The sequence below is a fragment of the Triticum aestivum genome, chromosome 3D (assembly GCF_018294505.1).
Source record: "Triticum aestivum cultivar Chinese Spring chromosome 3D, IWGSC CS RefSeq v2.1, whole genome shotgun sequence".
NCBI lineage: Eukaryota > Viridiplantae > Streptophyta > Magnoliopsida > Poales > Poaceae > Triticum > Triticum aestivum.
In genome coordinates this window covers 40,984,308-41,010,210 of record NC_057802.1, presented here as the reverse complement: position 1 = coordinate 41,010,210, position 25,903 = coordinate 40,984,308, and the positions used below count along the sequence as shown (strand labels likewise).

Below are 25,903 nucleotides of genomic sequence, written 5' to 3'. Positions count from 1 at the left end.
GGATGAGTGGTTCCTCTTTCCTGTTTAGCTTTACAATAGAATATTGTTAGTCATGCACACATGTGCATTTTCAGCCAGGCCCAGTGGAGTTGGCCTAAAAACATTTCTTTCTTTAAGCCTGCTACATCCATCTCAAGTATTTATGGTCAAGGGTTAGCAGGGCCATCCAAATAGAATATGTGTATGGGCTTTTTTAGTAGGTCATCCTACCAGATTAGGGTTTATCGATGACGAGCAATTGACATTAGTAATAACTATGAGTAGATATCACACTTCTATATGTATAACACAAGAGGCAGTTGATCCTACTTAATTAAGTACTAAGATACCCCGGCCCATGCATTAGTCGCAAGTGCCCCATATGTCCTATTTTTAGCAAAGTCATGCTAAAATTCACGGAAAATGTCAGCATGAACTTTGCTGAAAATAGGACATATGGAGTACCCGAATTTTCCAGAACGGAAGTTAATCGACATTTCGGCAAACTCAAGGGCCTCTCGGGGTACAGCAGCAGCATCACAAGTTGACAAAATTCCCAAGTAGTACAGCAGCAGCATCACAAGTTAGTACCAATGAACATATAGTCCAGCACATTATGAATTTTGATAAATGACAGCAAGTTAACTCATTCTGAACATATAGTACCAATGAACATATAGTCCAGCAGCAGCATCTATTTACCCACTTGATTTACCGGTCTTGAAGAAAGAGATACTTGTATCCCAAAACATATGCTTAATCCGGATGCCTTAAATCTTAACCACATTTTGCTATTGCTAATTTCTAGAAGTGAGCTCTGACAGCTTTCTATAATAAATTAGTCAAGATAAGTTCTTAAGCTCCTGATATGACAAAACTAGCGTACATATACCAATAAATGCAATTTGTAACAAATTGTTGTACAACAATATATCTTCTAGCCATAAACCCTACCCTGATTCTCCTTTCTTCCTCTTGCCGAAGAGAAGTTGGCTGCAGAGGATGGTCCAACTCAGATCAGCCTGCAGAAGTTCATTGTATAATTCTGTTTAGTTCCAAGCAGTAGTTCAAGAAGTGCAAATTGCAGAAGTTTGAGAAAGCACTAACTGGAAAATCTGGTGTTTCCTTGAAAACATGAAAGGGCCTGACTATGCATACAAATTTACAACAAGACATCCACCATACAATTTTTATTAAAGGAAAAGACTTAAGTTAACTTTAATTAAAGTTTCAGTTAAAGTTTAAATTAAAGTTCCAGTTAAAGTTTTAGTTGATTTTAAAGTTAAATATGGAGGGCACAAGACAAACTACTGAAAAGGTTTGCAGCTACAGTTTAAAATTTCTACTTACAAGGTTATATCTGAAAACAACACTAAATAGACATTTTAAATATATTTCAGTGATAATATGATCATTTTCTTAATCCTACAAACAATGGTAGCCACCCTCTGGTACTCATGCCTGCATATCATAACAACAGCTTCACTGCAGGAAAACATGTGGTAATTGCCTAACTACAGAACCAGGAAAATTGGGGGGGGGGTCAAGTTTGTGTTTTGGTGCCTTCACATGAATGGTGCCTTCATGATTGTCCCTGCCTACGGACTGCAGCTGCGGCTGCGGCACGACCGACAGGAGGGACGCCGGCGTCGCCACGGTCGAGGGGCGGGTCGGCGGCGGCGGCTGTGCGGGATTGACGAAGGCCGTGGGTGACAGTGGCAGAAGGAGAGGGAGGGAATGGGGAGGAAGGGTGGAGAGGGAGGAAGGAGGAAGGAGGAGAGGTACCTGGGCGGGCGCGGCCGGTCGCCGGAGGGGTCGGGGTCAGGGTCGGCGGCGGCGGGATGGTTGCGGGTCGGCGGCGGTCGTCGTCCTGCACCCCGTGCGGTCGTCGGTGGCGGGATGGTTGGGGGTCGCGGCGGCTTGCTGTCCGGTGGGCGGCGGAGGAGCTGCAGTGGTGGGGGGAGCGGGGGCGGCGGCGCATGTAGGGGCGGCGGCATCGTGGGTCGGGGCTGCGGGGGGGAAGTGTGGCGAGGGAGGGACGAAGGGATCGGGCGTATTAGCTAGCTAGGGGGGAAGAGCACTAATGGCGCACCCCCTAGCGGTGCGCCATTAGTATGTTTTTTTGTAGCAATGGCGCACCCCCGAGCGGTGCGCCATTAGAAATCTTTTTTTAGATAGCAATGGCGCACCACCCAGCGGTGCGCCATAAGTAACCTTTTTGTTATTTGAAAATATAATCAAATTTGTTTTTTTGGATTTTTAGTTGCATTCATTTGTGAATTGGTAAGACATTACTGGGGAGGGTGCGGGGGGTGCGCGGCGGCGGTGGAGCGGGTCGGGGAGGGTGCGGGGGTGCTCGGCGGCGGTGGAGCGGGCCGGGGAGGGTGCGGGGGTGCTCGGCGGCGGTGGAGGGGGCCGGGGAGGGTGCGGGGGGTGCTCGGCGGTGGTGGAGCTGGCCGGGGAGGGTGCGGGGGGTCGTTAGCAGCGGTGGAGCGGGGGAGGATGCGGGGGGATCGAGATCGAGATGGAGGGGGATAGCGATCGAGATGGAGGGGGATCGAGATCGAGATGGAGGGGGATCGAGATCGAGTGTCCTCATGAATATTCAATATTTTTTCATATTGAATATGAAAAAATATCATAAAATTTGAAAAAATATTCATGAATTCAAAAGTGCCCATGAAATTTAAAAATATTCATGAGTTCAAAAAGTGCCCATGAAATACAATCGAGAAATGAAGGCTACAATTTAAATACAAACGATCTTAGCTAGCTATCTGTTCACTATCTTCTTGCCCTTATTTTTCATAAATGGAGTTCTTCTCTTGAACGGACGTCCTTTAGGTAGGGTGGTCCTGCTTCTTCTTGTGGTGTATGCTGGTACTTCATCGTCGTCGTCATGTTCCATCTCCGGGTCGCCGTACTTGTCGAAGTCTTGCTCATTGGCGACTCCATCCATTCCGATGATCTTCCTTTTGCCTCTCCTCACGACAACACGACTGGGCTTTGACGGGTCGGTAATGAAGAAGTATTGGTCCACTTGGGAAGCCAGTACCCATGGCTCATTTTTTGCGGTGGCGTTTGCGCCCGCGGTCTTGGATTTGGCTTCCGGTATAACCATGGTGGTGAAATACCGGTCTTCTTTTAGGATGCTCTTGGCCCATCTGACACGGAACATCGGGACCTTCTCTCCAGCGTAGCTCAGCTCCCAGATCTCCTCGATCCTTCTGTAGTATCTGTCCTTGTCGTTACCGGTGTAGGATTCCATCGTTACCCCGGAGTTCTGATAACCATCGCTCTTCATGTCCTTTCCCTCGGTGTAGAATGTGTAGCCGTTGATATCGTACGCCTCATACGTCATCAGGTTGTGCTCGGCGCCCTGTGACAAGGCGAATATGAGTTGTTCTTCCGCAGAAGAATCCTCATGTAAAGGGTATGACAGAAGCTTCTTCTTGAACCAACGCGTGAAACATGAGTTGTGCTCTCTGATTATATCTTCGTTCGTCCTCTGTTGGCCTCGGTCATTGTACGTCTTCTCAATAAAGGTTTTGTGCTCTACCACCCAAGGATAGACCACGTCTATGTGTTGTAGCGCGACTAGGTTTGCTCTTTCAAAGTCGGTGAGTCGACCCTCGAAGTCGACATGCATTTCGCGGCGACCCTCACGGTGACCCCATCCAGCGAGCCTGCCGAGGTGCCTGTTGACGGGCAGACCAACGGGGTTCTCGATGCCTAGATAATTCGTGCAGTAGGAGATGCACTCTTCGGTCAGAAAGCCCCTGGCTATGCTTCCCTTTGGACGTGACATGTTGCGAACGTATCCTTTGATGACACCATTCATCCTTTCGAACGGCATCATGCTGTGCAGGAACGTCGGCCCGAGTTGGATGATATCCTCCACGATATGGACCAGGAGATGCACCATAACGTCGAAGAATGCGGGCGGGAAGTACATCCCAAGCTCGCATAGTATCACCACGATCTCTTCCTGTAGCCTTCTGAGTTGCCTCACGCCAACCGACTTCCGAGAGATGACGTCGAAAAAGTTGCATAGGCCAAATAGCGTTTCACGGACGTGCGCGTCCATGATCCCATGGATTGCAACTAGAAGTATCTGCGTCATCAGCACGTGACAGTCGTGAGACTTCATCCCGCTGAACTTCTGCTTCGCTGAGTCTAGGTATCTGCTTATCTTCCCCGCGTAACTGTAAGGAAGTTTTACTCCTACGAGGCAGGTGAAAAACTGATCGATCTCCTCCTGACTTAGAGTGAAGCACGCGGGAGGGAAGTCATTTCCGGTCTTCTTGGCCTTTTTGCCTTTGCGACGACTTTCCGTATCCTGCTTCGCGTCACCATCATCATTAGCGTGAAGCTCCTCCCTGATGCCCATTGATTTCAAGTCTGCCATTGCTTTTAGCCCATCTTTGGTCCTCTCCGGCATGTTGAGCAGGGTACCAAGCAGACTCTCGCACACGTTCTTCGTGATATGCATGACATCAAGGCTTTGAGGCACACGGTGGATCTTCCAGTACGGCAAGTCCCAGAAAATAGACCTCATTTTCCATACCTTCAGCAGCGGCTCTTGCGCCTTTCGCTTCTTTCCCGGCTCTGGCGCCTTTTGCTTCTTTCCCGGCAGTGGGCAATCTTTCCAATTTTTCAACAACTTGTCTATTTCCTCGCCGCTCATCGTACGCGGGAGTCTTCGGGGTTCGGTTTCACCATTGAACAGATCCTTGCGTTTTCTCCATGGGTCATCGTCGCGAAGCCACCTTCGATGTCCCATGAACATGGTTTTCAAAGACCCGGGATCTCTATCTAGCTGGCGATACATTGTGTCATCCATGCACCTGACGCATCCAGAAAATCCGTGGACCACCTGCCCCATGAGATATCTGTAACCGAGATAGTCGTGCACCGTCGTGAGCAGTGCGGCTCTCATAGGGAAATATTCTTTCTCTGCAGCGTCCCATGTATTGGCTAGCGTTTTCCACAGAATGTCTAGCTCCTCTTTCAGCAGCCCCAGATACAGATTGATGTCGTTCCCTGGTTGTTTCGGCCCTTCAATTAGCATACTCATGTGAATGTACTTCCTCTTCATGCACAACCAGGGGGGAAGGTTGTACATCCAGACGAACACAGGCCAGGTGCTATGTGTGCTTCTCTGGCTGCCAAACGGATTGACTCCATCGGTGCTCGTGCCCAGCACGATGTTCCTTGGATCGTTCCCAAATTCTGGGTGTTCGAAGTTCAACACTTGCCACTGGTTCCCATCCTTAGGGTGACTCAGCATCTTGTCTTTTTTATTTATCTCCAGATTATTTGCGTCATCTTCTCGCTTCTTCTCCTCCCTATCCGCGTGCCAGCGCAAGAGCTTTGCTACCTTAGGGTCCGCGAAATACCGCTGCAGACGAGGAGTGATCGGAAAGTACCACACCACTTTTCGAGAAGCTTTCTTCCTCTTCTTGTATCGAGTGACGCCGCACACCGGACATATGGTAGACTCCGCGTGCTCGTCCCGATATATGATGCAATTGTTCATGCACACATGGTATTTCACGTGCGATAAATCCAGAGGATACATGATTTTTCTTCGCCTCCTTGAAACTGGTCGGGCACTTGTTCCCCTTGGGAAGACGTTCGTGCCAGAATGACATGTTCTCGTTGAAGCATGCGTCGGTCATTTTGTGTTTTACCTTCATCTCCAGAGCCATGAGCGTTACTTTTAGGCGGGTATCCTTGGGCCTGCATCCTTCATACAATGGAGTAACCGCGTCTATCTCCAGTTGATCCAGCTTGGCTTTCTCTTGGGCGGCAGCTCTTGCGTTATCTGTCTGCTTGAGAAGCAGCTCTTGAATATGAGGGTCCTGCACCCAGCCCATCGATGGTCCATCGTCGTCTGCTCCGGCATCTTCATCTTCATGATCATGCCCTTCGTCTGCTCCGGCATCTTCCTCAACATCATGTCCGGCATCTTCTACATGATGACTGTGTACTGCATCTACTTCGTGATCATGTCCTGGAGATTCTTCGTCTTCTCGCCCGCCCTCGCCGCGGTTGTCTTGCTGCCCTTCCTCATTTCTTGTCGGCCGGCCCCCATGGACGACTTCATAATCATCTTCATCACCTTGCCACTGATAGCCATCCATGAAACCACGCAAGAGCAGGTGGTCCCGCACCTGCCCGGAATCCGGGTCCATAAGGCTCCTCAGCTTGCATCTTCGACACGGACATCTTATCTCCGTCTCGTTATTTTGAAGCATCTCGGCCTTTGCGATGCTCAAAAACCTATTCACGATGCCTTCGGTCATCGTGCGGACCATGGTCGCCTGCAGGGTAGAGAAAAACAATATTTTAGAACCAATAAAAAATTTGGCATGACTTTGCCTAAAAATAGGACCAAAAAGAATGCATAGTGCCAAAATTCTCGCCGAAACGGAAATGAATCAACATTCCGGCAAAATATTGGCAACTATCGCATTTCAAATACCAGTACCTGCAAACACAAACATATATGCAACACCACAAACATATGCAACACCACAAACATACATAGATCTAGCTAGGCCATAAAAAGTGCATGTGCACGTTGTTGGAGGGAGAAAAAAAGTAGATCTACAACATAAAGAAAGCTTTCCCCTTACTTACCTATCAAAAAAAGGTAATTTAACCACTTAATTTTGATGAATCTATGGTGCAAATGAGGTGAGGAGGAGGAGGCACCCGAGACAAGCTTGGAGGAGGAGGTGGAGAGAATGAAGTGGGGAAAGTGAGTGTGTAGGTGGCTGTCCAAAATATCTAGCTGGTCCAAGGTTACTAATGGCGCACCACCAAAAAATGAGCCATTAGTAACCCTGGTTACTAATGGCGCACCAGCTGGCGGTGCGCCATTAGTAGTTTTGCAAAAAAAATGATAGTAGTGGCGCACGGGATGACTGGTGCGCCATTACTAGTTAAAACTAGTAGTGGCGCACTGCGCCCCGGTGCGCCATTAGAATTTTTGGAAAAAAGAAAAGAAAAAAATTGTTAGTAGTGGCGCACCATGGTTGTGGTGCGCCATTAGTGTGATAGACACTAATGGCGCACTGCCCCACGGTGCGCCATTAGTATTTTTGGAAAAAAGAAAAAATAATGTTAGTAGTGGCGCACCATAGTTGTGGTGCGCCATTAGTGTCTATCACACTAATGGCGCACCAGCACACGGTGCGCCACTGCTATATAGTAGTGGCGCACCGCATGTCGGGTGCGCCATTAGTGTGCATATTGTCTATAGCCCTTTTCCTAGTAGTGGTAGGAGCATCAATTGTTGACGATTAGTAACACCACTAGTTTCAAGAAGGGCAAGGGAAAGAAGGGATACTTCATGAAACGGCAAATCAGTTGCTGCTCTAGTGAAGAAACCCAAGGTTGAACCCAAACCCAAGACTAAGTGCTTCTGTAATGTGGGGAACGGTCACTGAAGCAGAACTACCCTAGATACTTAGTAGATGAGAAGGCAGGCAAGGTCGACAGAAGTATATTGGATATACATTATATTAATGTGTACTTTACTAGTACTCCTAGTAGCACTAGGGTATTAGATACCGGTTCGGTTGCTAACTGTTGGTAACTCGAAATAAAAGGCTACGGAATAAACGGAGACTAGCTAAAGGTGAGATGACGATATGTGTTGGAAGTGTTTCCAAGGTTGATGTAATCAAACATCGTACGCTCCCTCTACCATCGGGATTGGTCTTAAACCTAAATAATTGTTATTTGGTGTTTGCGTTGAGCATAGACATGATTGGATTATGTTTATCGCAATACGGTTATTCATTTAAGGAGAATAATGGTTACTCTATTTATTTGAATAATACCTTCAATGGTCTTGCACCTATAATGAATGGTTTATTGAATCTCGATCGTAGTGATACACATGTTCATGCCAAAAGATATAAAATAGTAATGATAGTACCACATACTTGTGGCACTGCCATTTGAGTCATATTGGTATAAAACGCATGAAGAAGCTCCATGTTGATGGATCTTTGGACTCACTCGTTTTTCAAAAGATTGAGACATGCGAACCATGTCTATTCGTAGATATGCATGAAGAAAATCCATACAGATGGATCGTTTGGACTCACTTGATTTTGAATCACTTGAGACATGCAAATCATAACACATGGGCAAGATGACTGAAAGGCCTCGTTTTCACTAAGATGGAACAAGAAAGCAACTTGTTGGAAGTAATACATTTTGATGTGCGCAGTCCAATGAGTGCTGAGGCATGCAGTTGATATCGTTATGTTCTTACTTCACAGATGATTTGAGTAGATGCTCAGTATATTTACTTGATGAAACACAAGTCTGAATTATTGAAAGGTTCAAGTAATTTCAGAGTGAAGTTGAAGATCGTCGTGACAAGAGGATAAAATGTCTGTGATATGATCATAGAGATGAATATCTGAGTTACGAGTTTGGCACACAATTAAGACATTGTGGAAATTGTTTCACAACTAATACCGCCTGGAACACCATAGTGTGATGGTGTGTCCGAACATCATAACTGCACCCTATTGGATATGGTGCATACCATGATGTCTCTTATCGAATTACCACTATCGTTTATGGGCCAGGCATTAGATCCAACCGCATTCACTTTAAATAGGGCACCACGCAATTCCGTTGATACGACACCATATGAACTATGGTTTAGAGAAACCTAAGTTGTCGTTTCTTAAAAGTTTGGGGCTGCGACGCTTATGTGAAAAAGTTTCAGGCTGATAAGCTCGAACCCAAAGCGGATAAATGCATCTTCATAGAATACCCAAAACAGTTAGGTATACCTTCTATTTCAGATCTGGAAGCAAAAGTGATTGTTTCTAGAAACGGGTCCTTTCTCGAGGAAAAGTTTCTCTCGAAAGAATTGAGTGGGAGGACTTGATGAGGTTATTGAACCGTCACTTCAACTAGTGTGTAGCAGGGGACAAGAAGTTGTTCCGGTGGCACCTACACCAATTGAATTGGAAGCTTATGATAGTGATCATGAAACTTCGGATCAAGTCACTACCAAACCTCGTAGAATGACAAGGATGCGTACTACTTCAGAGTGGTACATAATCCTGTCTTGGAAGTCATGTTGCTAGACAACAATGAACCTACGAGCTATGGAGAAGGGATGGTGGGCCCAGATTCCGACAAATGGCTCGAGAACATAAAATCCGAGAGAGGATCCATGTATAAAAACAAAGTATAGACTTTGGAAGAACTACTTGATGGTCGTAAGGCTGTTGGGTGCAGATGGATTTTAAAAGGAAGACGGACAATGATGGTAAGTGTCACCATTAAGAAAGCTCGACTTGTCGTTAAGATGTTTTCCGACAACTTCAAGGAGTTGACTACGATGAGATTTTCTCACTCGTAGCGATGCTAAGAGTCTGTTGGAATTATATTAGCAGTTACTGCATTATTTATGAAATCTTGCAGATAGGATGTCAAAAACATTGTTTCCTCGACGATTTTCTTGAGGAAAGGTTGTATGTGATACAACCAATAGGTTTTGTCAATCCTGAAAGATGCTAACAAGTATGCAAAGCTTCAGCAATCCTTCTAAGGACTGGAGTAAGCATCTCGGAGTTGGAATGTTCGCTTTGATGAGATGATCAAAGATTTTGGGTTTTTACAAAGTTTATGAGAAACTTGTATTTCCAAAGAAGTGAGTGGGAGCACTATAGAATTTTTGATGAGTATACGTTGTTAACATATTGTTGATCAGAAATGATGTAGAATTTCTGGAAAGCATATAGGGTTATTTTAAAAGTGTTTTTCAATGGAAAACCTAGATTAAGCTACTTGAACATTGAGCATCAAGATCTATAAGGATAGATCAAAAACGCTTAATAGTACTTTAAAATGAACACATACCGTGACAGGATTTTGAAGGAGTTCAAAATAGATCGGCAAAGAAGGAGTTCTTGGCTGTGTTATAAGGTGTGAGTATTGAGTAAGACTCAAGACCTGACCATGGCAGAAGAGAGAGAAAGGACGAAGGTCGTCCCCTATGCTTTAAACATAGGCTCTACAGTATGCTATGTTGTGTACCGCACCTGAAGTGTGCCTTGCCATGAGTTAGTCAAGGGGTACAATAGTGATCCAGGAATGGATCACATGACAGCGGTCGAACTTATCCTTAGTAACTAGTGGACTAAGGAATTTTCTCGATTATGGAGGTGGTAAAAGAGTTCGTCGTAAAGGGTTACGTCGATGCAAACTTTGACACTAATCCGGATGACTCTGAGTAGTAAACCGGATTCGTATAGTACAGCAGTTATTTGGAATAGCTCCAAGTAGCGCGTGGTAGCTGCATCTACAAGATGACATAGAGATTTGTAAAGCACACACGGATCTGAAAGGTTCAGACCCGTTGACTAATAACCTCTCTCACAAGCGAGATATGAACAAACCCCATGGGTGTTGGATTCATTACAATCACATAGTGATGTGAACTAGATTATTGACTCTAGTGCAAGTGGGAGACTGTTGGAAATATGCCCTAGAGGCAATAATAAAATGGTTATTATTGTATTTCCTTGTTCATGATAATTGTCTATTGTTCATGCTATAATTGTATTAACTGGAAACCGTAATACATGTGTGAATACATAGACCACAACATGTCCCTAGTAAGCCTCTAGTTGACTAGCTCGTTGATCAATAGATGGTTATGGTTTCCTAGCCATGGACATTGGATGTCATTGATAACGGGATCACATTATTAGGAGAATGATGTGATGGACAAGACCCAATCCTAAGCATAGCACAAGATCGTGTAGTTCGTTTGCTAAGAGCTTTTCTAATGTCAAGTATCATTTCCTTAGACCATGAGATTGTGCAACTCTCGGATACCGTAGGAATGCTTTGGGTGCACCAAACGTCACAACGTAACTGGGTGGCTATAAAGGTGCATTACAGGTATCTCCGAAAGTGTCTGTTGGGTTGGCACGAATCGAGACTGGGATTTGTCACTCTGTATGACGGAGAGGTATCTCTGGGCCCACTCGGTAATGCATCATCATACTGAGCTCAATGTAACTAAGGAGTTAGCCACGGGATCATGTGTTACGGAACGAGTAAAGACACTTGCCGGTAACAAGATTGAACGAGGTATTGGGATACCGACGATCGAATCTCGGGCAAGTAACATACCGATGGACAAAGGGAATTGTATACGGGATTGATTGAATCCCCGACATCGTGGTTCATCCGATGGGATCATCGTGGAGCATGTGGGAGCCAATATGGGTATCCAGATCCCGCTATTGGTTATTGACCAGAGAGGTGTCTCGATCATGTCTGCATGGTTCCCGAACCCGTAGGGTCTACAAACTTAAGGTTCGGTGACGCTAGAGTTGTTATGGGAAATAGTATGTGGTTACCGAAGGTTGTTCGGAGTCCCGGATGAGATCTTGGAAGTCACGAGGAGTTCCGGAATGGTCCGGAGACAAAGATTTATATATGGGAAGTCCTTATTCGGTCGCCAGAAGTGTTCGGGGGTATATCGGTATTGTACCGGGACCACCGAAAGGGTTCCGGGGGTCCACTTGGAGGGCCCACCTGCCCCGGAGGGCCTTATGGGCTGAATATAGAGGGAAACCAGCCCCTAGGTGGTCTGGGCACCAAAACCCCCTAGGGCCCATGCGCCTAGGGTTGGGGGGAAACCCTAAAGGGGGCGCCCCCCTTGGCTTGGGGGCAAGCCTCCCCCCTTGGCCGCCGCCCCCCCTGTAGATCCATCTGGAGGAGGCCGGCCCCCCTCTCCCTTGCCCCTATAAATAGAGGGGGATGGGAGGGCAGCCGCACCGCATCCAAGGCGCAGCCCTCTCCTCCTCCAACTCCTCCTCCTCCGTAGTGCTTAGCAAGCTCTGCCGGAGAACCACGAGCTCCATTGCCACCACGCCGTCGTGCTGCTGGAGTTCTCCCTCAACTTCTCCTCTCCCCTTGCTGGATCAAGAAGGAGGAGACGTCCCCGGGCTGTACGTGTGTTGAACGCGGAGGCGCCGTCCGTTCGGCGCTAGATCGGATCTTCCGCGATTTGAATCACCGCCAGTACGACTCCATCAACCGCGTTCTTGTAACGCTTTCGCTTAGCGATCTTCAAGGGTATGAAGATGCACTCCCTCTCTATCTCTCGTTGCTAGTATCTCCTAGATTGATCTTGGTGACACATAGGAAAATTTTGAATTATTGCTACGTTCCCCAACAGAAAAGACTATCACTTATAATGATCCTATTGTTCCTACTGCTTATGTAGAGAAACCACCTTTTCCTGTTAGAATAAAGGATCATGCTAAAGCTTCAACTGTGGTTCGTAAAAGCAATATTAGAACTTATACACCTCCTGAGCAAGTTAAAGTTGAACCTAATATTGCTATTGTTAAAGATCTCTTGGCAGATAATATTGATGGGCATGTTATTTATTTCTGTGATGAGACTGCTAGAATTGCTAAACCTTGTGCTAAAGATAAATATAGACCTGTGGTAGGCATGCCTGTTATTTCTGTTAAAATAGGAGATCATTGTTATCATGGCTTGTGTGATATGGGTGCTAGTGCTAGTGCAATACCTATTGACTTATACAAAGAAATTATGCATGACATTGCACCTGCTAAGTTAGAAGATATTGATGTCACAATTAAACTTGCCAAAAGAGATACTATTTCACCAATTAGGATTGTTAGAGATGTTGAAGTCTTGTGTGGGAAAACTAAATATCCTACTGATTTTCTTGTTCTTGGTTCCCCACAAGATAGCTTTTGTCCCATTATATTTGGTAGAACCTTCTTAAACACTGTTAATGCTAGGATAGACTGCGAAAAGGATGTTGTTACTATTGGTCTAGGTGATATGTCTCATGAGTTCAACTTCTCTAAATTTCGTAGACAACACCGCGAAGAGGAATTACCTAGTAAAGATGAAATTATTGGTCTTGCTTCTATTGCCGTACCTCCTAGTGATCCTTTAGAACAATATTTGCTAGACCATGAAAATGATATGTTTATGAATGAAAGAAGGGAAACAGATGAAGTGTTCTTTAAACAGGGTCCTATTCTGAAAAACAATTTGCCTGTTGAAATCTTAGGGGATCCTCCTCCACCCAAGGGTGATCCCGTGTTTGAGCTTAAACCATTGCCTGATACTCTTAAATATGCTTATCTTGATGAAAAGAAGATATATCCTGTTATTATTAGTGCTAACCTTTCAGAGAAGGAGGAAGAAAAATTATTGAAAACTCTGAAGAAGCACCGTGCTGCTATTGGATATACTCTTGATGATCTTAAGGGCATTAGTCCCACTCTATGTCAACACAAAATAAATTTGGAGAAAAATGCCCAACCAGTTATTGATCATCAACGGCGACTGAATCCTAAGATGAAAGAAGTGGTAAGAAAGGAAATACTAAAGCTCCTTGAGGCAGGTATAATTTATCCCGTTGCTGATAGTCAGTGGGTAAGTCCTGTCCATTGTGTTCCTAAGAAGGGAGGTATTACTGTCATCCCTAATGATAAAGATGAATTGATTCCGCAAAGAATTATTACAGGTTATAGCATGGTAATTGATTTCCACAAATTAAATAAAGCTACTAAAAAAGATCATTACCCCTTACCTTTTATTGATCAAATGCTAGAAAGATTATCCAAACATACACATTTTTGCTTTCTAGATGGTTATTCTGGTTTCTCTCAAATACCTGTGTCAGCTGATGATCAAGCTAAGACCACTTTTACTTGCCCTTTCGGTACTTTTGCTTATAGACGTATGCCCTTTGGTTTATGTAATGCACCTGCTACCTTCCAAAGATGCATGATGGCTATATTCTCTGATTTTTGTGAAAAGATTTGTGAGGTTTTCATGGATGATTTCTCCGTCTATGGATCTTCTTTTGATGATTGCTTGAGCAACCTTGATCGAGTTTTGCAGAGATGTGAAGAAACTAACCTTGTCTTGAATTGGGAGAAGTGCCACTTTATGGTTAATGAAGGCATTGTCTTGGGGCATAAAATTTCTGAAAGAGGTATTGAAGTTGATAAAGCTAAAGTTGATGCTATTGAAAAGATGCCATGTCCCAAGGACATCAAAGGTATAAGAAGTTTCCTTGGTCATGCCGGGTTTTATAGGAGGTTCATTAAGGACTTCTCAAAAATTTATCGGCCTCATACTAATTTGTTACAAAAAGATATACCATTTGTCTTTGATGATGATTGTGTAGAAGCATTTGAAATACTTAAGAAAGCATTGATTTCTGCACCTATTGTTCAGCCACCTGATTGGAATTTACCCTTTGAAATCAAGTGTGACGCTAGTGATTATGCTGTAGGTGATGTTCTAGGGCAAATAGTTGATAAGAAATTAAATGTTATTCAATATGCTAGTAAAACTCTAGACAATGCTCAGAGAAATTATGCTACTACTGAAAAAGAATTCTTAGCAGTTGTATTTGCTTGTGATAAGTTCAGACCTTATATTGTTGATTCTAAAGTAACTATTCACACTGATCATGCTGCTATTAAATATCTTATGGAAAATAAAGATGCTAAACCTAGACTTATTAGATGGGTTCTCTTGCTACAAGAATTCGATTTGCATATTATTGATAGAAAGGGAGCTGAGAACCCCGTTGCAGACAACTTGTCTAGGTTAGAAAATGTTCTTGATGACCCACTACCTATTGATGATAGCTTTCCTGATGAACAATTAAATGTCATAAATGCTTCTCGTACTGCTCCATGGTATGCTGATTATGCTAATTACATTGTTGCTAAATTCATACCACCTAGTTTCACATACCAGCAAAAGAAAAAGTTTTTCTATGATTTGAGACATTACTTCTGGGATGGCCCGCATCTTTATAAAGAAGGAGTAAATGGTGTTATTAGACGTTGTGTACCTGAGCATGAACAGGAACAGATCCTACGCAAGTGTCACTCCGAGACTTATGGAGGACACCACGCTGCAGATAGAACTGCACATAAGGTATTGCAATCGGTTTTTATTGGCCTATTCTCTTCAAGGATGCCCGTAAGTTTGTCTTATCTTGTGATGAATATCAAAGAATTGGTAATATTAGTAGACGTCAAGAAATGCCTATGAATTATTCACTTGTTATTGAACCATTTGATGTTTGGGGCTTTCATTATATGGGACCGTTTCCTGCCTCTAATGGATATACACATATTTTAGTCGCTGTTGATTACGTTACTAAGTGAGTAGAAGCTATTCCAACTAGTAGTGCTGATCATAACACCTCTATTAAAATGCTTAAAGAAGTTATTTTTCCGAGGTTTGGAGTCCCTAGATATTTAATGACTGATGGTGGTTCACATTTTATTCATGGTGCCTTTCGTAAAAAGCTTGCTATGTATGATGTTAATCATAGAATTGCATCTCCTTATCACCCACAGTCTAGTGGTCAAGTGGAATTGAGTAATAGAGAACTCAAATTAATTTTGCAAAAGACTATTAATAGATCTAGAAAGAATTGGTCCAAGAAACTTGATGATGCATTATGGGCCTATAGAACTGCATATAAAAATCCTATGGGTATGTCTCCGTATAAAATGGTTTATGCAAAAGCATGTCACTTACCTCTCGAACTAGAACATAAGGCATATTGGGCTATTAAAGAACTCAATTATGATTTCAAACTTGCCGGTGAGAAGGGATTATTTGACATTAGCTCACTTGATGAATGGAGAACCCAAGCCTATTAGAATGCCAAATTGTTTAAAGAAAAAGTTAAAAGATGGCATGACAAAAGAATACAAAAGCGTGAGTTTAATGTAGGTGATTATGTATTGCTATACAACTCTCATTTAAGATTTTTTGCAGGAAAACTTCTCTCTAAATGGGAAGGTCCTTACGTTATCGAAGAGGTCTATCGTTCCGGTGCCATAAAAATCAACAACTTTGAAGGCACAAATCCGAAGGTGGTGAATGGTCAAAGAATCAAACATTATATCTCAGGTAATCCCATAAATGTTGAAACCAATGTTATTGAAACCGTAACCCCGGAGGAATACATAAGAGACACTTTTCGGAACGTTTCAGACTCCGAAAAGGAATAGGTATGTGGTACGGTAAGTAAACCGACTCCAAAATAGTTCTAATGGCAATTTTTCTCTGTTTTGGAATATTTAGAAAAATAGAAAAATAAGAAGCAGTCCGGGAAAGACATGAGGCTTCCACGAGGGTGGAGGGCGCGCCCCCCTGCCTCGTGGGCACCTCGTGTGCTCTCCGGACTCCGTTTTCTTGCAAGATACGTATTTTGGTCAAAAAAATTCATTATATATTCTCCCGAAGGTTTTGACTCCTGTATCACGCAATTGTCCTCTGTTTTCGTTTCGAGCTGCTATTCTGACAGATCTAGATTATCATGACATCTCCAAGCGCCCCCAAGGACAAGTTCTTCGAAAAGGTCATCAACCCTTACCTCGCGGAGGTGCTGCGACACCCTCAACCCATTGAGATGCGTGATGGGTTGCTGCACATCCGCGATGTTGAGGGACCGAAGGGGACCGGAAGCATGGAGATGAGGCTCGAAGCAATGGAGCAACAAGTTTTCAAGTGCCAGGGGATGGTGGAACGTGGACTCAACTCCAACCACATGACTCAACCCCGGTGCCGGGGACACTTCCCTCCGGGAGGGGGAAATCATCGCCATCGTCATCACCAACGCTCCTCCTATCGGGGGGGGGGGGGCAATCTCCATCAACATCTTCACCAGCACCATCTCCTCTCAAACCCTAGTTCATCTCTTGTATCCAATTCTTGTCTCTAAGTCTGGATTGGTACCTGTAGGTTGCTAGTAGTGTTGATTACTCGTTGTAGTTGATGCTAGTTGGTTTATTTGGTGGAACATCATATGTACAGATCCTATATGCATATTAATACTCCTCTGATTATGAACATGAATATGCTTTGTGAGTAGTTACGTTTGTTCCTGAGGACATGGGAGAAGTGTTGCTATTAGTAGTCATGTAAATTTGGTATTCGTTTGATATTTTGATGAGATGTATGTTGTCTCTCCTCTAGTGGTGTTATGTGAACGTCGACTACATGACACTTCACCATTATTTGGGCCTAGAGGAAGGCATTGGGAAGTAATAAGTAGATGATGGGTTGCTAGAGTGACAGAAGCTTAAACCCTATTTTATGCGTTGCTTCGTAAGGGGCTGATTTGGACCCATATGTTTCATGCTATGGTTAGGTTTACCTTAATACTTCTTTTGTAGTTGCGGATGCTTGCAATAGGAGTTAATCATAAGTGGGATGCTTGTTCAAGTAAGAACAGCACCCAAGCACCGGTCCACCCACATATCAAATTATCAAGGTACCGAACGCGAATCATATGAACGTGATGAAAACTAGCTTGCCGATAATTCCCATGTGTCCTCGGGAGCGCTTTTCTCTATATAAGTGTTTGTCCAGGCTTGTCCTTTGCTACAAAAAGGATTGGGACACCTTGCTGCACTTTATTTACTTTTGTTACTTGTTGCTCGTTACAAATTATCTTATCACAAAACTATCTGTTACCTATAATTTCAGTGCTTGCAGAGAGTACCTTGCTGAAAACCGCTTATCATTTCCTTCTGCTCCTCGTTGGGTTCGACACTCTTACTTGAAAGGACTACGATAGATCCCCTATACTTGTGGGTCATCATACAACTAGATTTATGGATGTATGAAGTAAATGTTTTTGTGAGGAAACTAAACTAGGACTAGGATGTTAACTTGTTGCATATGATGTGAACATCACATCCAGACTTAGAACACATCCAAATGGCGGCCCAACGTTGAGGGTCAACGGACTAACCAAGTTAAATATACTAGTACCACTGTACTTGCTTCTAATCAGTTCGTGTCAATAGAATGGAAAAAATAATCACAAACAAGACGGCGGACATAATTAGTCACTACTAGGGAAAAGCCTAGTAGTAGCGCGCACAGTTAGTAGTCTTCCTCATGTAGTGTGATCATCACATCTAGTAAGTCAGCATTACCTCTGCCACGAGCGTCGTGAGTAGCAGTTCGCACTGCCTTGCACTCAATGAGGATGTTGCTCATGATGCGCTCAATGTGACTGTTACTTCTCTTTTTGCGGCCCTCACCATTGTTGAACCACCACAACATCCGAGACGACTGGAAGAGGCCAACGAGGCAGAAGCCTCCTTGTAGGCTGGTGATTAGGTCGTCCTCACAAATTTACTCCTCCTGACATGTAAACTTGACACAGGAAAATTATCACATCACGATATCATTGTTGAGAGTCGCCATCATATAGCTGACATTGGCGATGGCAAATGCCAATTCCTCGCCCCTAATGCCTTCCATGGGCTTTACCTTTTTTAGAGTGAAGATATCCTAGATGCAGACCTTTCACATCCGGTGGCAATGGTTATCATAGGAGGCTTAAGAATGCCCTTCCCGCCCAAGCCGACAATGTCCTCACCAGTGTTGGGGCAAGTACTTTAAGATAGAGGCTTCAAACTTGTCATGTAATGTTAGGAGGGGCCAAATGATCTAAATCAAACAAATTTTCTCCCACATATGGAGGATTAGGAAGCAGATATACGTGTATTTGTGAGAGCCTAGGATGAGCCACGGCCCTTGCCAGTCCCCCTGTTTATGTCGTTGGTCCTAGTTAGTACATAACATGATTTCCCAATCGGTTCTAGTACACAACTCTAAGTCGGTTATACCATCGAGATAATACTCGTATATTATCCAACTCAATTATATGAAATTGGCTAGAACAGTTTGGCCTCAGTTGGTTTGTAAAACCACGAACAACATAATCCTTACCACGTGACACATGTGGTAAGCAATCCAAACAATTCAAAAAGAATAACATAATCCTTGAAATGTGTAAAACCCGGTCAAACATAATCATCCCCTAGTCGGCTACATGAAAAAATGTCTTCGATATATAGTTCTACAGATTTTATAATGAGCGAACATTCGCTCATCTTGGCGCAACCCAATCACAACATGCAAAGTCTGATGGGTGGTTGTATGCATGCATATGATGATGTAAGCAAAGTATAATATTCTTCAAAATAAAAATGTTTTGTAGACTAAATCATATGTCCAATTTACAATTTGTTTTCACTGCCGTATTTATATCGTTGAGGGATTCTTAGCTATATCCATCTCAGATATATTCTGACGAAAAAACTGACCCTACAAATTAAGAATAGGTTCACTTATGGTTTGCAGATAACCCTACAAACCAAATTCAGAATAGTTTCATTGCAAACTGGTAATCACCAAATCTCATATGCACACTATATCCACATTAAATGCACTCAAAGACAAATATCACAACACACGACGACCACTGTATAATAACTTTAAATTTCAACATGTCAAGATCTGAAATATGCCGGTAATTTTTTTGGGGAATATGACAATTTTTTCTTGTTGCGAATGAGAATATGATGATATTTGAACATATGTGAAACATTTATTTTGTATTGATTACACACATGGAGCAGGCTCATGCATCTAAGCACACGACTCACTGGGGAAGTAAGGTCTGAATTTGCATAAGGAAACTAAGAACAAAAAATCTATGTGGAAGAATTAAACAACCAATGGTTGCATACTATAATGGTCTTCAGGCTAGATGGGCTTGAGGAATAGGCTCTCGACGGTCTCATGAAGATGTGTACTTAGTGTGTACACATCATTCCTATTATCATAGAACAACGACGAGCTGCGTGTTAAATCAATAATTTGTTGCAAGGCTGGGAGAAGTGCATGATTTTCAAAGCGAGCTTGGTTCAAAATCTTCCATTCCTCTTCTATTATTTCATCGATCCTTGCAATGGCCACCTTGTCTGTGACTCCATGCTCATGGATGTAACACTCCAAGGAGCTTGCTGCGTCACCCTTGCACTTCCGACGCAGTATATGACATTACTAATATATGTAAAACGACATGATGTGTTTGCATATTATTATAATTAACCTTCAAATCATATATAAATTTATACCTTAAATGCAGCAATGTCGTTCATAAAACGTACAATCTTTCCACCTGCTATGACAACGTCGGGTACGCCAGCTGCCCAATCGAGTGACTGCTTCATTATTTTTCTATCCACGCCTGCCATCACACTCAGCGATAGTGTTGGTCCGCCTATCGTTAGGCTAGTCAAATTTACTTGATCTTCAAATTTTGGCCAGTGATTATTGTGTGACCATTCGGCCTCTTGTAGGTAACCGCTGACATGATTTTGAAACTGTATGCATGGGGACATGCAAAAAATAAGCGAAATAACTTAATCAAAATGGCTAAAGCATAATCATTAATCATATTTTCTTTGTCACATATATAGCATGTATTTTATTTCTTTAATTTCAAATTTCTAACATAGAAAGGGCATGTATGTATTACCGCTTTTCTAAGGTAGGAAACATTGTAGTCGACGTTGACTGGCACTTCATCCTCAATATTCTTAAATGTTATCCGCAACTCCATATACAACCTCTTCAGGTACTCTGATAGAATATCAACAGCGCTTTCATCCCATATATATGACCAGTTGTGTGTGGCACAAAAGAAAATAGTGAGACACTTCTACTAGCTTGTTTGTACTGACAATTATTTCTAGATGAAGACCTACTGATCGCAGATCTGGATAAAAGATCAACATCTCACTACAAGATTCTATGTCACGATTTACAGAATAAGGAAACCAGGGTGGATGGAAGAATATGCGGAGGAATCTGGGTTCATATGAGCTAACCAGAACTTTATTCTCTCTGTCATATAACGACTGGAGTACGCGTGAGTCAACCTGATTTGTATTGCAACCCTGGATGCATATATAAAGGAGATGTAGGCCAAGGCATAAAACGAATCCACAAATCACAATCCAACTCACTCAGAAGAAACTATGAGCAATTTGGAAGATTGGTTCAAAGTACTCTACATCGCCAACCATGCCGAGAGCTAGAGATCAGTGGGATCTTGATGCACTAGGTTATAAGTTCCTTTAGCCACCAAATACTGTGTTGTAATGTATTTTGAGATAATGATAAATCGACATGGTGGGAAGTAGGGTTATTACCCACCACGGGGGCTTGAACTTGGATAAATTTTGTGTCTTGGTCCCAACCATTGTTGCGAGATCTTTTGATGTGATCCTTGTGTCGCCCCACCTCCATGAAATGACCTCCCATCTATGCGCGATAACAAACCAATCGCACATGGTTCAGAAAATACATATTTGTGCAACTCCATAGCTACATTTGGTCTTAGCGGGATGTGGCTGATGTTGTAACGATACCATATGGTTGAAGGTCACAGCCCATATCATCCATCCCTAACTGATGTGTCAAACACTGGACAGATCCAGATACCCAGAATACTACCTACGTTCAATGATAGCTTCTCGTCTCCACATATGTGTGTCCTCAGAACTGGCACATCCAAGTTACCATTTAGTGGTAATGGATGACCGCGAGGAGCTCAGTGACCTCATACTTGCTATAGCTGAGCGACATAGACATATCTATGACGTGGTGGTCCTTGACAAAGAGGAAATGTGGCTGCCATCCTCAAGCAAGGAACCACTGGACGTTGTCGATGTAGTTGTTCCCCACCTCCCAAAAACTGCTACTTCACCTCCACTCTAGAATGGCAGCTCCTTCATCTACTAGAAACATAGTTAGATCCATGCTAACAGTGGTGTATCTGCGGCAAATGTACCTTGAATTGGTCTAATTAACGGCAATGGTGGGATGTCGGCCTCACTGAGGCGACACAAGTCATCACTGTTGCTATTTTTTATTGTTACATTCCATATTGCATACAGTTCTAAATTTGGGACATGTGCTTATAGTGTCGCATTGGAGACGAATCAGTTCCTTGTGTAGTGCATTAGACCATCTCATCGTCCGATTTTCACCATGTGTGATTTGCTTTTACATTATCTCCTACTAACTTCTAGAGGCCTACAAGGCATATCCTATTCATCGTGGTGTGTCATCTTGGAAACCTTCGTATCAAATATTTGTTCATGTCTTATCCAAGATATTGTATCTATACACAATCTAGCATATCCATTTTAAATTTTGTACTCATTATGACTGGCATAATTTTAATAAAAGTTGGTTCACTACACTAAATAATTTGCCAATGTATAAACAGTTGAGCTTGCAAAGGGCTAATAGGAAACAACTACTAGTATTTCATAGGTAAAGATAAATCTGATTAGTAAGAAATGTAAATTCCACCACTCGAACCTTTGTATGGCTTCATGTAACTTCCGACAATCATCTATCGTGGCATGGGTATCATATGTGTCATCCACAGTGGTAATAAGTACAATCATCATTGCGATAATGCGTCTTGGTAGTTTGAAACCTCTCTGATAATATACCACATAGGCCCAAGTGTAGCTCTCTACCACGCGACAACGAATATAACTTAGTCCAATATTTGTAGAAAAGTTGTCCCACCACCTGCATGTTAAAATAATTAGATTTATTTCAATAATATATTTGTTTGATTTAGAAAAACATTAGCCCTCCTCCACGGCAGAAAAAATGGATGACACTATAAATAACAGGGGTTCCATGAGATCATGAACACAATTAGAAATAAATATATAAAAACATGCTATGTAGGATATCACTTTTAAATTCTACACATATAGTAAGTATTGCATGAAAACTACAGATACCCGTAAATTATATCTAAGTTAGGTTCAAAATAGCTAGAAATATTTCTCTCTTAAAGCAAATCAACTAAAGTATGATGAACAATAGGTATGCACTATATCATTATCCGTAAGTACCCAAATATATGGTGATGTGTAGGAAATTATTAGGCCATCAATTTTTCCACAAGTATGATAGTAGGAGATAATTTTATCCAACTTAAACTTTTCAGTAGTGTTTTGAGTTGTTGATGAAAGTTTTTTTGGATGGCTGGTATCAAAAGAATGCAACCAGCTCGTTCTCATATGAGTAAGGATAGACTGTTGAAAGAACATTTGGCTAGCTTACATAAACGGTAAAACATGGAGAAATACCACCTTAAATCTTGTTGGCCCGAAACAAAAACTATAAATCATTGTACCTTTTGTACTCCTTCAATCTAAGAAAGTAAAAACATATGATTTTCAAACAAGTAAATAACATGTAATTTTGTATGAAGAAAATATATACAAGATTCTATTAAAGGTAAATTAATTTTGAGGTAACAATTAAATTTAGGGCCTATTAAATATGTGAGTGATTTAGGTGGTGGTCCATTTATGCACTAAAATTGGGTCTGAAATTGTGAAACCGTATAAATAATTAGATGGCTCAACTTTGATGTATCATAATCAACAAATCTTATGTTGGTAATGATTTACACTATGAATGAGCACACACACACAAACACACACATTATTATTATTATTATTATTATTATTATTATTATTATTATTATTATTATATCAATTCATCATGATTCAGAAGAGAAATAAGAGTTCAACATACTCAGTAATGGCTTTGAGCTCCTTCAAGTGGACATGTTGTAGAAGGTTAAAATCCAGTTTTGCGAGCTCGAGTAGAACCGGGTTATATCCTTCCTCTTCTTTGTACTCAGAGATATAATGCAGTGTTTCTATCCTCTTACAGGCCCATGGCAGTGGTATGTGAAGGGCCCGTTTGACTTGATTAGCTAGTGGGGTCTTGAGATCACTACCCCTCATTGATCAAAGTTGATGCCTTGCAAAAGTTATGGCTTCTTCGAGTGTTGGCTCACCATGAACATGATGATGAGCTGCATTATAAAAACTCAATAGCCCCCTTGAATCATTTGGTATATCCTTACTGAAATTGATGTCTTTGTCAAAGATCAAATGTCATCCTTGTCAAGCTAGTTTGGAATACAGATAATGTAACTCCAAGGCATGCATACTAAGAAAATTAGCAATTAATCAAAGCTTCAAAGTTCAATCAGTTGGCAAATTGTTAATCTACATCCTCTATATTTCATGGGCATTATCCAATGCTATGATAAATAGATACAATTCGATACCTGGAGAAACCCAACGGCCATGCTCCCGAAGCAAGTGAAACCCCAGAGCAACTTCACTGAGGCTTGAGCTACTAAAAAAATCACTTTCCACGATCTGGCTTAGCATAGTGTCGATCTGCTCTTTAAAGTGGTAATCTATTCCGAGATGTTGGAGTGTATCCAGTAAGCAAATTTGCATTGCCATATTGTTACAAGACTTAAACATCATGCATACATCTTCCTTCAGTTCATTAGCTCTCACCAACATCCATTCCTCAGACCTCTGCAATTGATTGCTTAAATTTAAAAAAACAAATGGATGCAATACATAGATCCATGATCATGCTGTCCAATTTGTATACAAATAGTGGTGGAAATTCCCCACCAAAACTGTGTAAATATACTCATGTTACAAATGAATAAGACTCGTAGCCATTTTTGTTCGATCACCATATTGTGTTAATGTGAGAATAATAGAAGCATGTAAATACAATGTATTTCTGTCTACTATAAGCATATGAATTGTGCAATATTTTCGTAAAAACACAAGGGAAATCTTTGTATGTCGCTATGCACACACGATTATGGGAGTAATATCTCTAGTGTTGTTATTTGCACTAACTATCATTTTTTCCTCCCGAATAGCCCAAAAAAATTTGAGCTAGTGACATCATGTCCCGACTGATTCTTAACAAAGGTGAGCCGCGTCATCAGTATGGTATTTTTTTCTTACCTTTTCACACTAGCCTTTTTTCCTCAAAAATAGGGAGCACTTTTGTCATATTCTCCGGGCACATCAATTTGTTTTGTTATGGGACAAGGTATCATCTAGTTATTGTGAAAGCAAGTACATTATAACAATATACAAATGTTGTTGTTTTGAAGAAAAAAACGTTTTTCACACATGGTGTGTCATGTTCCTAGGATTAACTAAAATTAATAATACCCAAACGGAGCCAAAGTTCCAATTTGATTGATAAGATGCCAGTGGGTATACTCCGTTTATTTGACAATACGGTGCATATTAGATTTATTTCAAGTCAAAGTCTGGTGAAATTTCAGCAAATTTGCATTTAAAAAAATCAAAATAAATACAATATGAAAATATACTTAATGATAATTCTAATGATATTTATTTGGTATTGTGCAGGTTGTCTTTCTTTATAAACTTAGTCAAACTTCACAATATTTAACTTCGGAAAAAGTAATATATGCATTGTATTTTGAAATGGAGGGGGTGTGATTTAACAGCCTTGTTAGCTTGGTTTTCATGCATACCTGCAGTGGTTCTGGCTCATATCCAGTAAAGAAGTCGCCCCATGCTGAGGGTTCAAAGCCAGACTGCTTTTGAGGAGCAGCGGCAGCAGCCAGTGGCGAGGCCACAGACTGACGACCTTGTCGGGCTGACCGGGCTCCGGCGGCGAAGCCTCCATTAATTTTCATACAGCATGATGGTTTCGCCATTACTTTTCTTGGGTTTTTGGTCGCTGAGACAAAAGTTGCATGACCTTGCCCAGACTTGATGCACGCTCTGGCTCCGCCACCCGCAGCAACGCCGGATGCCATGAGAGCTTAGGAGTGTCGCGCGCTGTTCTTCTTTAGAAAAAAGCTAGCGAGCTCGCTATAGTTAGCTTTGGGAGGTATAAGAATGCATGCGTATGAGAGGCCTTTATATCAAGGGCCAGCCCCAGCCCGGGTCATTGGAATATTCATGCATAGCCGCCACCATATGCATGCATCTTCTCATCATTAGCAGCCACTATGTCAGGTGTATAGCAGCCACTATGTCAGGGTCACCCAAGCAAGCGCAGAGTTGGTCAAAACCCGGTGCTATTTCGGGTGCTAACACAAAATTCGTTGGAGTCGACTATT

At 42.3% G+C, this 25,903-nt stretch overlaps 1 pseudogene; it reads right to left on the bottom strand.

Moving 5' to 3' along the window:
* Positions 1–19,632: 19,632 nt before the first annotated feature.
* LOC123074006 (tau-cadinol synthase-like) lies at positions 19,633–25,597 on the bottom strand (annotated as a pseudogene).
* Between the last annotated feature and the right edge of the window lie 306 nt (positions 25,598–25,903).